Below are 16017 nucleotides of genomic sequence, written 5' to 3'. Positions count from 1 at the left end.
GAAATGATCATTTAAAATCAGTCCTTGCAGCTTTAGTTCCTGTATTATGCTCTAGAATTGTTTATGCAAATGTATGCTAATTCTAATGTATGCAAAGGTGGCAAACCCTAGTGCAAGCATAGTAACTAAATGCAGTGAATCTTCCTCACACTGCTGTAAAACCGTAGATTCTAACTGATTATTTTTATTGCATAGTTGCTTTTAAAGGATGCAATTAAATGAAATTGCTATACTGGATACCCTCTCAATGAAGAAATTACTCTAAGAACGCACCATATAAAAACATACCAAATAAAATATAATATTTCACAAACTTGTGTCACACTACAGCTTCCCCCGCACTTTATCACTATGGCCTCTATTTATTAAAGTCTGGCGGACCTGATCCAACAGTGCGGATCAGGTCCGCCACACCTCGCTGAATACGGAGAGCAATACGCTCTCCGTATTCAGCATTGCACCAGCAGCTCACAAGAGCTGCTGGTGCAACGCCACCCCCTGCAGACTCGTGGCCAATCGGCCGTCAGCAGGGGGTGTCAATCAACCCGAACGTACTCGTTCGGGTTGAATTGCGGCGATGTCTGTCCGCCTGCTCAGAGCAGGCGGACAGGTTATGGAGCAGCGGTCTTTGTGACCGCTGCTTCATAACTGCTGTTTCTGGCGAGTCTGAAGACTCGCCAGAAACACGGGCCGTCAAGCTCCTTTCGGAGCTTGATAGATAGGCCCCTATGTCTCTTTCTTCAAAATAAGTTTCCTTAATTTGTGTAAAATTTGATTGCATCAAACTGTTACCCAATGTACTTTTTCTGTTTTGAATCTTGCGTTTCTCACAATTATAAAATGGAAATTCATGTGACTTTCTAGAAGGGATTACATCTGGCGTTATGAAATCAACTGAGCTGTTTTGATTCTTGTCTTTAACAATATCTGACTTTTAAATCAAAAGCAACATTTTCTTAGGTGTTTTAGAGTAAAAAAAAAACTAACTTTTTTTATTATTATTATGATACTACAAAATCTACTTTATTGTGATCAGACTTAAGTCAATTAGTTTAAACACATGGGAATAGTCCTCAGATTTCTGGGAAAGATTTTGTAATTCTGACTCATTTTTTGTACTGTTTAAGGCACAACTAACTAGCAATCTGTGATATTTGTTTATAACTGGATGTTTGTAAATTTATTTGAATATTTTGTAAGCCAAACTACTGAAAGGACAGTGACCAGAATTACAAAATTCTTCATTATCTTCTGGTAACATGATTTACTGGACTACCTAATAAAAAAATTAACAACTCTATAAAGTCAATTAAATTAAACATCAAACATCAAAACAGTTTGCTAATTACGAAAGTTAATGACATCAAAGCAATCAGGATATTGTCTCTTCTTGTATAAGTTTAAAAGGATAGGAGAGTCAAAATTAAACTTGCATAATTCAGATAGAGCATTTAAAGGAACACTAAAGTCAAAACTAAACTAAAGTTAATTTTAGAAAATCTTTGCAATTCATTTCCATTATTTAATTATGCACAATCTTTTTATTTACACAGTTTATGAGGCACCAGTTCCTACTGAGCATCTGCAAGAATTCACAGGGTATAATAAGGCTGCCCCGTAATTGAGTCAAAATTTCCAGTGTTTCCCGGTTCCCGTATTTATCACGCTGTCCCTCAAATGTCTCCCGTTACATTGTGGACAAAAAAAAAAAAGCACTGCCATAATCTTAGGATTTGGTTCTTATTTTTTTAATTTATTTTTCTTCAGTGTTCGTATTTGTTAAAGCTCCCATGGTAAATGCATAGGGGCCGATTTATCACGGCCCGAATGGGGCCATATACACCTGTTTCCGCGCAAGCTTTCATGGTTCCCCGGAAAAAGGATTTAAGAGGCAGCGGCCTTAACTAGTCTGCCATCTTTGATGTGGCGGACAACAATCCACCTGATCACATATGATCAGGTTGATTGACACCTCCTGCTAGCGGCCAATCTGCAGGGGGCGGCATTGCACAAGCACTTCTAGTAAAATGCTTGTGCAATGATAAATGCCGACAGCGTATGCTGTTGGCATTTATTGATGTGCGGCAGACATGATCTCTACAGCAGAACATGTCCATCTGTACATTGATAATTCGGCTCCATAGAGCGGGAACTCAGGAGACAGAATAGCATGCTTCTTACAGAGCAGAGGGGGAATAATTGCAGGTGTATACAGCTATTTTTTCTCTAATTGCCTAATTCAAGTGGATTATACTTTATTTAGCATGCCAGAATCTGTAGCCCCTTCTGGTCCTAATGTGAGGATGAGTCGACTCTGAGTAATGTTATGGTGTTTAGGCATTACAGCTGCAGGTATTTTTGCTTGCCTATGAGAAGAGAGTGAGTTAATAGCATGACACAAAACCTTTTCAGAAACAGTAGAAATCCCTCATTTTGCACCAGGTGTCACCATGGGGGCTAGGAGGAATAATTCTGTCATTTTCAGAACATAATTTACGTAACTCTACTGGGGAGTTTGGGCATCTTGATCAAACTGGTCTCATATTTCCTGACATTTAGCATTTAACTGCTGTCATGTTTCTTGAGCTTTAGCATTTAACTGGTCTCATATTTCTTAAAATGTATCATTTATTTTTTTATTTTTTGTGTGTGCATACAAGGTGAGATAAAAAAATACTCTGACTTGGGTAAGCAAGCACAGTTTTTCTAATATATGTTTCTATTTGCATATTGAAGCACTATATTTCATACAGCATCAGTATTGGATTGCACAGTTAATTCTGGTGAATAATGTAATATTGTCTCACGTGCAAAACTGTAGATTTATAGTGTTATTTATTTTATATTTATTTTGAGTATATAACATTAAATAGTTGATTTACTGAGATAATGTAGTAAATTAAGGTTTATTGAGCGGGTATACTTATGTTGCTTAGAGGGATATGGCTGCACCTCACTGACGAGTCCCAAAGGAGGCTATAACGATCTATCTGGGATTGCCGTTTCCCTTGTTCAGAGGAGAATTACATGGTATTTCGGGTCTAGACTGACCTTGTTAGGTGGATTCAGACTGATATATTTCAGGAAAGTTTTCCTCTGTGAAAAGCACAATTGGGCAAAAAGAAGCTACTCCAAGGTGGTAACCGGGCCATAGAACAAGCCACTGAGCTGTTGTTCGTTCCTGGCAAACTGCTTCTCTTTGTGTTTGTATTTGTATTATAACCCTGGGGTAAGTCTCCCTAATGGTGATGGGGGAAGCTAGATGAGGACTCCTTGCCCAATGCGCTTAGAGGGATATGGCTGCACCTCACTGATGAGGCCCAAACGATCATCTGGGGTTGCCGTTTCCCTTGTTCAGAAGAGAATTACCTGGTAATTCAGGGCTGGACTGACCTTGTTAGGCGGGATCAAACTGATTTACTTCATGAAAGGTTTCCTCTGTGAAAAGCACAATTGGGCAAAAAGAAGCTACTCCCAGATGGTAACCGGGCCATAGAACCAGCCACTGAGCTGTTGTTCATACCTGGCAGACTTCTTCTCTTTTTGTTTGTATACTAATGGTGTAAGCAGTTAAAAAAAAAGATAGATAGATAGATGATTTAGGGCCAGATTATGAGTGGTGTTTAGTGGTGTTCATTAGCGCCCGGAGCGTAAACATAATTGTGAGATTGCAGTGTTCTTTACACTTAAATCCATATTACAATTTTGTGCAAAATCGCCATAATTTCCTCTTACCATATTTTCTTTTGGCGGCGTGGAGCGGTCATGTCCACTTGTATTACAAGTTAAAAGTTAATGGATCGCTCAAACACAATCACATTTGCCACTCAAACTTTTTACGCGACCCACCGCCATAACCCTCATCTCAAAGTAACCCACTACACTTTTAACCCCTAAACCACCACAACCCCCATCGCAAAGTAACCCACTAACATCTAAACCCATTAACCTAACACCCCTTAGGTTACACCAGAACAGATTAATCTTACTTTAAAAAAAAGAAAAACAAAACACCTGTAAAAGTAAAAAAAAAAAATAACCTAACCTTACCTTTATAAAAATATACCTATGAAAAAACTTACATTGGTTAGTTATTCTAAAACCCCAGTGAACCTCCTCCTCCCCCCCCCCCAATAATAAAAAAAAACTTTTTGTAGGGCATGGAGCTACCGACAACAAGTCTGCATGATGTTTTAACTGTTTTTAAAGTTCACCTTTTAACTTCAACACCCGGGATTCTCTTCATTTTTCTATGGCCTGTACGACACTGGTCGATATACCCTGTAATGTCCTGTGCTTCTTTCTGCCCGGTCTTGCTCAAAATAGCAAGATTGCGCTATTTCTGCATGCCAGTATCTAAGATTGCATGCAATTAGGCAGAGGGGGGAGGGTAAGAGAGCTTTTGGAGGGGGGGGGGGAATAAGGGAGGTTGGGGGGTTAGGGGGGAACCTACACTGCAGCTTATTTTCACACTGACAGACTTTCTGCCAGTACTTAAGATGGCAGTGACAATTGTGAGGTGGGGGAGGGAAGAGAGCTGTTTGAGAGGGTCAGGGAGGGATCAGGGGTGGGATGTGTCAGATGGGAGGCTGATCTCTAAACTAAAGCTAAAATTAACCCTACAAGCTACCTAATTAAACCCTTCACTCCTGGGCATTATACAAGTGTGGTGCACAGTGGCATTTAGTGGCCTTCTAATTATCAAAAAGCAATGCCAAAGCCATATATGTCTGCTATTTCTGAACAAAGAGGATCCCAAAGAAGCAGTTACAACCATTTGTGCCATGATTGCACAAGCTGTTTGTAAATAATTTAATCGAGAAACCTAAAATTGTGAAAACTTTTTTTAATTTGATTGCATTTGGGCCTAGATCAATACTTTGGGATGTCTACAAAAAAACATATATAGTTTTAATAGGTAAATATAAAAAAGGGCTCTTTTTCTGCTTAAATGTAGTGATAGCAAAAATGCTAAAAATGCTCTGATCTTTTGGGGAAGTTTTTGTCTGAAATGCTCGGTCCTTAGAGGGTTAATTAACCCTCGTAATCTAGCCCTTAGTTGGAAACTCTTTAACGTAGTGTACTTCGATTTCTAGTTGTGCTCCATGCCCAGAGTTCTTGTGTTTTTATAATACAGTGTTGTGCACAGTAATAACATAAAGGGAGGATTAGACAACAATAATTCACTACAGTGGTCTGTGGGTGCAAGATTATTGTGCATTTTATTCCCATGTGAAGAAACACTGTTATACCAGGCTACAACCCATCTGAGCTGCCTAGTGTGCTGTTTGTTCCCCTGCTTGCTGCTCAGCTAGGTCTTAATTCACCCCTCACACAAGTCAGCTGATTGGTGCATGGGGCATTCTCTATCAGGTTTTACCAGCTTTCCTGGCAATAATACATGTCTGGTCAGACCCAGAACCCTTTGGATCTTCACCTATATGGCCATCAGAGTGCCCAGTTTTTGCATATATTTCACTGGGAAGCCAGTGGAAAATGTGGACTGTCCAATTAAAGGTAAACTTCAATTGTTAAAGTGTAGAAATTACCAAAATTTACCTTTAAGTAGTTATGTCTGATTGTACGCCTAACTAGTTCCAGTCTCAATAACTTAATGGGGCATGAAAGTCGAAATTAAACTTTTATGTTTCAACTAGAGCATGTAATTGTAAAACAGTTTAGAATTCACTTCCATTATTAAATCTACTTTGTTCTTTTGGTATAGATATACACCTATGTCAACACTGATTTCCTGCTTGAAATTTTCTCAATTACTAAAGTCTACTTATTTTTTTCAAGAAAAGTTGGCAACTCTAGAGTATATGTATATGCATTTTGTGATTGGCTGATGGCTGTCACATGATGCATTGGGAGGAAAAATAGAACTAACTTTAAAATGTATCAGGAATAAATCTACTACTCATTTCAAATTCAATGAAGTGCTTTTTTGCATTTTTTTAATATACATTTACTGAATATGCTAGCATACTATGTTTAGTGTCCTAACTTTAAGACACTTTTAAATTCACTTTGATTTTCATATTTACTTTGTTCACTTGGTATCCATTGTTGAAAAAGAATAGGTACGTATCCTACACTATTGACTTTCACAATAGGGTCAATCACAATTCTTTAGAAAAAAACAACATATCTAATGATTTCACACACAAAACCACAATTAAAGTCTTCCGGTATTTTTGAAGATAAATCAGCTGTTTTTTTAAATATTGGAATTTACCTTTTTGTGTTTAATCTCTTTGGAGGGGGGAACAACACAGTTATATGCAGTCAATAATGCAATAAAAATATTTTCTAAAACATATACCAAGTATACAAGATTATAAAGCAAATTTGATAATAGAAGTTAAAAATTGTTTGAAAACAAAAAACAAAAACGTATTTCATGCCCCTATAATTAAGGTATAACCAAACCCTTTAGTAAGGGTAGGCGTGGTACTAGAAGAAGCACTAAACCTGCTGCTCCCTTAAAGGAACTAGTCACCATGATTTTGACAGACAGTTCCTCTTCTACATGACCTGTACCACACCCAGATTGCTGTCTGACTGTAGCCGCAAATTTAAGCAGCTCTCATCCTATTGGCTGATTTAAATTTTTCAGCCAATAGAAATGCAACGGTACCCCAATATAAAAGGGGTACTTTGCATCCAATCATCATTGTGCGGCGGACGATCACATGAAGAGGATCCATGTAGCTGAGGTCCGCCGCCGCTGAAGAGGACCAGCGCTCCAGATCCCTGCATCGCCGAAGACTGCTCTGCACCCCGGGAAGATAGAAGATGGTGTCGCCCTGGAAAAAGATCTTTGCCACCTGGATGAAGACTTCCAGACTTCAGGAACGGTGAGTACATTTTATGGGGTTAGTGTTTGTTTTTTTGGTTTTTTTTAAGGGAGTTTTTTTTTAGATTAGGGATTTATTTTATTTTATTTTTTTAAGAACAATTCCCATACAAATGCCCCTTTAGGGGCCATGGGTAGCTAAGGTTTGTCAGTATATGGCCGGGTTATAATACAATTTATTTAATAATTATTCTTTAAAACAAACCCCCAATAAAATGCATATACATACAAAACAATTAAAACCAATATTTTATTCCTAAATTCTTTATATTAGTTAAAGTTATAAACACATTGAATTATATTTATAGAAACCACAATATTCTATACAAAGATGATAAAAATTTACCTTTACAATTTACCTTATTCACAATGAACACAATAAAGTACCAGAATCTTCTGTTACTAACCAATAACTCTAGTTCAATGTCCAATATGGATTACCAATTTACTATGCTTAATTAATAACTACCAGTGATTTATTCACAATAACCAGTTTATGTACAGTTCAAAAAGAGTTCACTGTAATGACTGACTTATAAATCTGGAGTGTAAAACCATGTCTAGTAAATGAATTATTTAGCAATAATGACTAGTTAAACTACACAGGACTATGAACATGAGCTTAAAATACAAATTTTGCCCTTTTAAAATGACTAACTGTAATCTTATAATCTTACTATAGCCTTTGATTTAAAATATTAAATATACTTAACAATTTCTTATACTTTACCCAAATAACCAAATTAATGTTTCAATTCTTCTCAGATAAGTCCAATTTCACCTCATTAATTAAAAGACGTACATTTTTGCAAGATGGATAAAAAATTAGGTCCAGATTTGCACGTCAGAGACTGGATTCCAAGGCAACAGTTTGTCAGGCTAAAACTCAGCAACAGAGAAGCCCTTTTTTCTCTCTTGCCTGGGGTTATATCACCTGATATACCCCACCCGTTTTATTCTAATCATTGGTGAAACTGGGATGATAGGCCCTTTGGATGCTTGTCCCTATAGTATAATACTGTGAGTAATGTCTAATGGCCACACTAGTCATTCTATTGTGATTGGATTACGCACAGGTAGGGGTTTTCTCTAATAACAATAACACATAAGTAGTTCTCATACTTTTATATATTTATCTACCAATATGGTAGCATATTAGGATAGCCACGATACACTCATAGTTTATACATTCACATAAACACTTCTTCACATTTTTATGTATATATACCACATATCCCTCTCAGATTCAGATCGGTCAAGCGATCATCACTTACGTGTATTAACACACACTACAACATGCCCCCCTTTTTTCACACACCTCCTAATCATCATACATATGCGTAACATCTAAGTAGCTGCTCACACCCCCCCATTCACTGTCAACGCTATCTCGGTTCTCAGGAACTAACCCTCAACTCAATTTCTGTAAGAGGGATTAACACATTGAAATCTCACATTCACATAAATGTGTTGTAAGCTCCACGAGTATTACTAAAAAATTTTTAGACACACTACTTATCACTCCCTCTATCAGGTAACACCAACCAATCCCAACACAGATCACTCTTAACTTCTTCACTTCCTGATACACACCCCTTCATTGCACACATCAACACTTTAGATTCAATATAACCAAACAAACAATAATGGAGACATTATCCCTATTGCAAGAATACAAATAACAGGTAAATGCAAGTTATATCCGATCATCAATACACTATTCCCAGGTCATATAACGATAGTTTAGATTCGATATGGGCTAGGTAATAAGAAAAAAGACCACAAAACAACGTCAAGTGACGAAACATTTGAAGTTAAAACGTTGATACAGTCATAGAGAGAAGGGTGAGTGCTGGAGATCAGCAATTAATACATTTTTGTACACCCTTTCAGTGACTTATCACAGCATTGAAACATTGGAACAATGTATTTATTATGTGAAATTTGTTACTTACACATTGTAGCAGTACAAATATATGAAGGCTTGGCCTTTTCATAAAGATGTAGCAGTTATATTTTAGGGATATATTATCACACATATGTGTAAGGAATAAGTAAGGATCACTTTCTTAAGTCACATTATGATCACATTGCCATCTGATCTGATTTTGATTCATGAATTAGTAACTATCAAAACTGTTTATGGTTCCTATTGTGTGTGTTCATATACATGTGAAATAGGCTATTTCAGGATTGGTGTTTCACTGACAATGTACCTGGTCAATTAGGGAGTGGGTGGAACCAATTAGGGACTAGGTAAGAGAGCTATAAAAGCCAGAGCTTCCATTATGTCAACAGATGCCTGATGAAACAGCTAGCACAGCTGAGAAATGCGTTGCAATCTGTTTGAAACTTTGTTTTTAAACTTTTTGGGTATTGTACTCACCCATTGGTTTTATACTATTGGTTTTAATATAAAGTTTGCTAAACTCTATGGAAGCCTGAGTCTTACCTTCACCACATTTGGGCACCCCTGGGCCCCAACATCCTTTTAAGGATCAGTTTGCTGGGAAACTGTGATATCTCAGCCTGTGTCACTTAGCACATTGGTGCTGCTCATTTTGTGAGTATATTTTCTTTCTCAAGATCCACTTTTGTTAGTTTTACTCGCAGTATTATACTAGGAGGCGCCCTCTTTTTTTGTGATTCCCATTCACAGATATTCGGATCCCCTACAGTTTGGAGAGGAGCTGCCGGGACCACAACATTGGCTTCAACTGCTGTAGCATGACTCTACCACATAGAAGACCTCTATGGGATTTATCTTACCTACACAGTATTATTCAATAAGGACTCAGATAACACTTTTTATTAATTGTTCATTGTACACTGTGAATATTAGCACCATATAGTGTATATGTATATCACCTTATTTGCAATATTGAGTGCTTTTCTTCAACTAAGCAGATTTAGTGATCTTATTAGTCACTAAAATTGCGTTCACATAGTCACAATATATTTTCACTTTTAAGCGCCCCCTAGAGATTGACACAATAGTGCCCCAACAGGTTTGTATAATACTGGATTTAGGCCATCGGGGGCAGCAAAGACAAATAGTTTCATTTTTAACATTGCTAACAGTAAACTATATCATTTAATATGTATATTTAGTATATTCACTGTTATCTGATGATATTAATAAACTATGTGATTAGCATGTATATCCCATTTAATATAATTGAAAATGTACAATTTGAGATCACACACTAGTATTATCAAGTCTATGTTAAAATAGAAAATATTTATATAGACTTCCTATACATTCCACTTATAATATTTTCAGAGATGTATTTAAAGTTATATAAATATTTAGTGCATAACCATATGATATGACTTAGGTCACCCTTTGCAGGCAATCCTGTATCAGCATCTATTAGCCCCATCTGGAAGATAGAAAAACAAAATATGTTATATATATATTTTAAAATGGGATTATTACAATTGTTATTTAATCTATTACAAATCTGAATTGCGTTTCCCATATCCATATATAGATATTTATACAGTCAATTAAATCTTTGAGAATTATACAGTTCATATAGATGAATTTCTAACGTCTCTTTTTAAAATCAAGATTTAAATTCTTATATGCTTTCAGCACTCATAGGGTTAAACATGTCTATCTGTTTTTTCCTGCTATTTTGTACTTAAAACGCCGGCTCGTCTGAAAGCTGCAGAAGGGAAACTCCACAGGAGCTAATTTATACCTAGATGGTATGAGCCATATCTTTTGAGAATGTTTGTGTATTCCCTTATTCCTATAGACGGACCGTCTGTTCCTTACATGGGACCTGTGAGTTTTATTATTCATTTTGGGCAGGAAACCCATTTATGGGCATATATCTGAAGGCTCCATATGTTAACATTTACTTTGAAGTGGCCCACTGGCCTTTTTTATACAATGGTCTAAATCCTTTGTTCTCTCCTGTGTAATTTTGCATATTGAGTGGGGGAGGATTGAACTTTGAGGTGTAGTCAGCCAGGCATCTAATGTCTCATGATCTCAGAATTATCCAGTAATAAAATAAGCATTTTCAAATTTAACATTTGATAGATTGTATACTTATTTTATCTTATTATATATATATATATAGCTGGGAGAATCACTGCTTGGTCAAGTTGATTTCTGGGGGAAAAAACAACAGCAATTAAAATTATGGGGAGGCGAAAAGTGAGTTTAAAATCCTCCACTAAATACAAAATGTACAGAAAATAACTCATTGTGTAAACTATTTACACATCTAGACAAATCAGAAGACTTGCTTTTCTCACAGAAACTCTCTGATTACATTGTTTACAATGCAGCAAAGGATTCTGGGTGAGATATACAAATGAGGTTCACAATGACTCACTTTTTTACTTTTAGGCTGCTTTTTAAGGCAGACTTCCCTTTATGCCATAGCATCGCCGCATAACAAAGCTTTTAAGCTCAGCTAGGATTAGTATAGTGATTCAGACCAATCCCAGGACAGCTGTTTCATGGTTATTGTCACTCATCAGCTGGGAGAATCACTGCTTGGTCAAGTTGATTTCTGGGGGAAAAAACAACAGCAATTAAAATTATGGAGAGGCAAAAAGTGAGTTTAAAATCCTCCACTAAATACAAAATTTTCGCCTCCCCATAATTTTAATTGCTGTTGTATTTCCCCCCAGAAATCAACTTTACCAAGCAGTGATTTAACCTACTCTCAGGCTAAAAGTAAAAAAGCATATCTCACCCAGAATCCTTTGCTGCATTGGAAACAATGTAATCAGAGAGTTTCTGTGGGAAAAGCAAGTCTTCTGACTTGTCTAGATTTGTAAATACTTTACACAATGAGTTATATATATATATATATATATATATATATATATATATATATATATATATATATATATATACAGGGAGTGCAGAATTATTAGGCAAGTTGTATTTTTGAGGATTAATTTTATTATTGAACAACAACCATGTTCTCAATGAACCCAAAAACTCATTAATATCAAAGCTGAATAGTTTTGGAAGTAGTTTTTAGTTTGTTTTTAGTTATAGCTATTTTAGGGGGATATCTGTGTATGCAGGTGACTATTACTGTGCATAATTATTAGGCAACTTAACAAAAAACAAATATATACCCATTTCAATTATTTATTTTTACCAGTGAAACCAATATAACATCTCAACATTCACAAATATACATTTCTGACATTCAAAAACAAAACAAAAACAAATCAGTGACCAATATAGCCACCTTTCTTTGCAAGGACACTCAAAAGCCTGCCATCCATGGATTCTGTCAGTGTTTTGATCTGTTCACCATCAACATTGCGTGCAGCAGCAACCACAGCCTCCCAGACACTGTTCAGAGAGGTGTACTGTTTTCCCTCCTTGTAAATCTCACATTTGATGATGGACCACAGGTTCTCAATGGGGTTCAGATCATGTGAACAAGGAGGCCATGTCATTAGATTTTCTTCTTTTATACCCTTTCTTGCCAGCCACGCTGTGGAGTACTTGGACGCGTGTGATGGAGCATTGTCCTGCATGAAAATCATGTTTTTCTTGAAGGATGCAGACTTCTTCCTGTACCACTGCTTGAAGAAGGTGTCTTCTAGAAACTGGCAGTAGGACTGGGAGTTGAGCTTGACTCCATCCTCAACCCGAAAAGGCCCCACAAGCTCATCTTTGATGATACCAGCCCAAACCAGTACTCCACCTCCACCTTGCTGGCGTCTGAGTTGGACTGGAGCTCTCTGCCCTTTACCAATCCAGCCACGGGCCCATCCATCTGGCCCATCAATACTCACTCTCATTTCATCAGTCCATAAAACCTTAGAAAAATCAGTCTTGAGATATTTCTTGGCCCAGTCTTGACGTTTCAGCTTGTGTGTCTTGTTCAGTGGTGGTCGTCTTTCAGCCTTTCTTACCTTGGCCATGTCTCTGAGTATTGCACACCTTGTGCTTTTGGGCACTCCAGTGATGTTGCAGCTCTGAAATATGGCCAAACTGGTGGCAAGTGGCATCTTGGCAGCTGCACGCTTGACTTTTCTCAGTTCATGGGCAGTTATTTTGCGCCTTGGTTTTTCCACACGCTTCTTGCGACCCTGTTGACTATTTTGAATGAAACGCTTGATTGTTCAATGATCACGCTTCAGAAGCTTTGCCATTTTAAGAGTGCTGCATCCCTCTGCAAGATATCTCACTATTTTTGACTTTTCTGAGCCTGTCAAGTCCTTCTTTTGACCCATTTTGCCAAAGGAAAGGAAGTTGCCTAATAATTATGCACACCAGATATAGGGTGTTGATGTCATTAGACCACACCCCTTCTCATTACAGAGATGCACATCACCTAATATGCTTAATTGGTAGTAGGCTTTCGAGCCTATACAGCTTGAAGTAAGACAACATGCATAAAGAGGATGATGTGGTCAAAATACTCATTTGCCTAATAATTCTGCACTCCCTGTATATATAATCTATTGACTTTCACAGATACCCTGACAGGTTATTTTTAGACTTAGTTTTTTTTATTTTGGGGGGTTGGTTGGATAGGGAGGATTTACTATTAGGGGAACTTTGTAATTTTTTAAGTAAAAAAGCTGTTTAACTTAGGGCAAGGCCCTACAAAAGGCCCTTTTAAGTGCTGTTGGTAGTTTATTGTTAGCTTAGGGGGTGTTTTTATTTTGGGGTGGCTTTTTTGTTTTTATAGCCCTATTAGATTAGGTTTAATTACCACTCTCTTTGTTACCGCTCACACCTACAACAATATCTTTGAAAATCTCCCTGCAACTTCCAAGCTCACACCTACAGCAATATCTTTGAAAATCTCCCTGCAACTTTCAAGCTCACACCTACAGCAAAATCTTTGAAAATCTCCCTGCAACTTCCAAGCTCACACCTACAGCAATATCTTTGAAAATCTCCCTGCAACTTCCAAGCTCACACCTACAGCAATATCTTTGAAAATCTCCCTGCAACTTTCAAGCTCACACCTACAGCAATATCTTTGAAAATCTCCCTTCAACTTTCAAGCTCACACCTACAGCAATATCTTTGAAAATCTCCCTGCAACTTTCAAGCTCACACCTACAGCAATATCTTTGAAAATCTCCCTTCAACTTCCAAGCTCACAGATACAGCAATATCTTTGAAAATCTCCCTTCAACTTTCAAGCTCACACCTACAGCAATATCTTTGAAAATCTGCACGCACTGTTGTTGTAGTGTTGTGCACAGTAATAACATAAGGGGAGGATTAGACAACAATAATTCACTACAGTGGTCTGTGGGTGCAAGATTATTGTGCATTTTAGTCCCATGTGAAGAAACACTGTTATACCAGGTTACAACCCATCTGAGCTGCCTAGTGTGCTGTTTGTTCCCCTGCTTGCTGCTCAGCTAGGTCTTAATTCACCCCTCACACAAGTCAGCTGATTGGTGCAGAGGGGCATTCTCTATCAGGTTTTACCAGCTTTCCTGGCAATAATACATGTCTGGTCAGACCCAGAACCCTTTGGATCTTCCCCCATATGGCCATCATAGTGCCCAGTTTGTGCATATATTTCACTGGGAAGCCAGTGGAAAATTCGGACTGTCCAATTAAAGGTAAACTTCAATTGTTAAAGTGTAGAAATTACTAAAATTTACCTTTAAGTAGTTATGTCTGGTTGTACGCATAACTAGTTCCAGTCTCAATAACTTAATGGGGCATGAAAGTCGAAATTAAACTTTTATGTTTCAACTAGAGCATGTAATTGTAAAACAGTTTAGAATTCACTTCCATTATTAAATCTACTTTGTTCTTTTGGTATAGATATACACCTATGTCAACACTGATTTACTGCTTGAATTTTTCTCAATTACTAAAGTCTACTTATTTTTTTCAAGAAAAGTTGGCAACTCTAGAGTATACGTATATGCATTTTGTGATTGGCTGATGGCTGTCACATGATGCATTGGGAGGAAAAATAGAACTAACTTTAAAATGTATCAGGAATAAATCTACTACTCATTTCAAATTCAATGAAGTGCTTTTTTGCATGTTTTTAATATACATTTACTGAATATGCTAGCATACTATGTTTAGTGGTCCTAACTTTAAGACACTTTTAAATTCACTTTGATTTTCATGTTTACTTTGTTCACTTGGTATCCTTTGTTGAAAAAGAATATGTACGTATCCTACACTACTGACTTTCACAATGGGGTCAATAACAATTCTTTAGAAAAAAAACAAACAACATATCTAATGATTTCACACACAAAACCACAATTAAAGTCTTCCGGTATTTTTGAAGATAAATCAGCTGATGAGTTGTTGTTTTTTTTTAAATATTAGAATTGACCTTTTTGTGTTTAATCTCTTTGGATGGGGGAACAACACAGCTATATGCAGTCAATAATGCAATAATAACATTTTCTAAAACATATACCAAGTATACAAGATTACAAAGCAAATTTGATAATAGAAGTTCAAAATTATTTGAAAACAAAGACGCATTTCATGCCCCTATATGTAAGGTATAACCAATCCCTTTAATAAGGGTAGGTGTGGTACTAGAAGAAGCACTAAACCTGCAGTTCCCTTAACGGAACTAGTCACCATGATTTTGACAGACAGTTCCTCTTCTACATGACCTGTACCACACCCAAATTCCTGTCTGATTGTAGCTGCTGGTAGTTCAGTAAATTATATATTCGGGGGGAAATCTAAGCAGCTCTCATCCTATTGGCTGATTTGAATTTTTCAGCCAATAGGAATGCAACGGTACCCCAATATAAAAAGGGTACTTTGTACCCAATCTTCAGTGTGCGGCAGACGATTGCATGAAGAGGATCCACGTAGCCAAAGACTGCCAGCACTAAAGAGGACCAGAACTCCAGATGAAGACCAGCGCTCCCAATCCCTGCATCGCCAAAGACCGCTCAGCACCTCCGGGAAGAAGATAGAAGATGGTGCCGCCCTGGAAAAAGATCTTCGCTGCCTGGATGTAGACTTTTCTCCGCCTGGACTTCCGGACTTCAGGAACTGTGAGTACATTTTCTAGGGTTAGTGTTTGGTTTTTTTGGGGTTTTATTAGGGTGTTTTTTTTTAAGATTAGGGATTTTTTTATTTACATTTTTAAGGGCAATTCCAATACAAATGCCCCTTTAGGAGCAATGGGTAGCTTAGGCTATTTTTA

Source organism: Bombina bombina, chromosome 1 (genome assembly GCF_027579735.1).
Source record: "Bombina bombina isolate aBomBom1 chromosome 1, aBomBom1.pri, whole genome shotgun sequence".
Lineage (NCBI taxonomy): Eukaryota > Metazoa > Chordata > Amphibia > Anura > Bombinatoridae > Bombina > Bombina bombina.
This window is presented reverse-complemented; position numbering follows the sequence as displayed.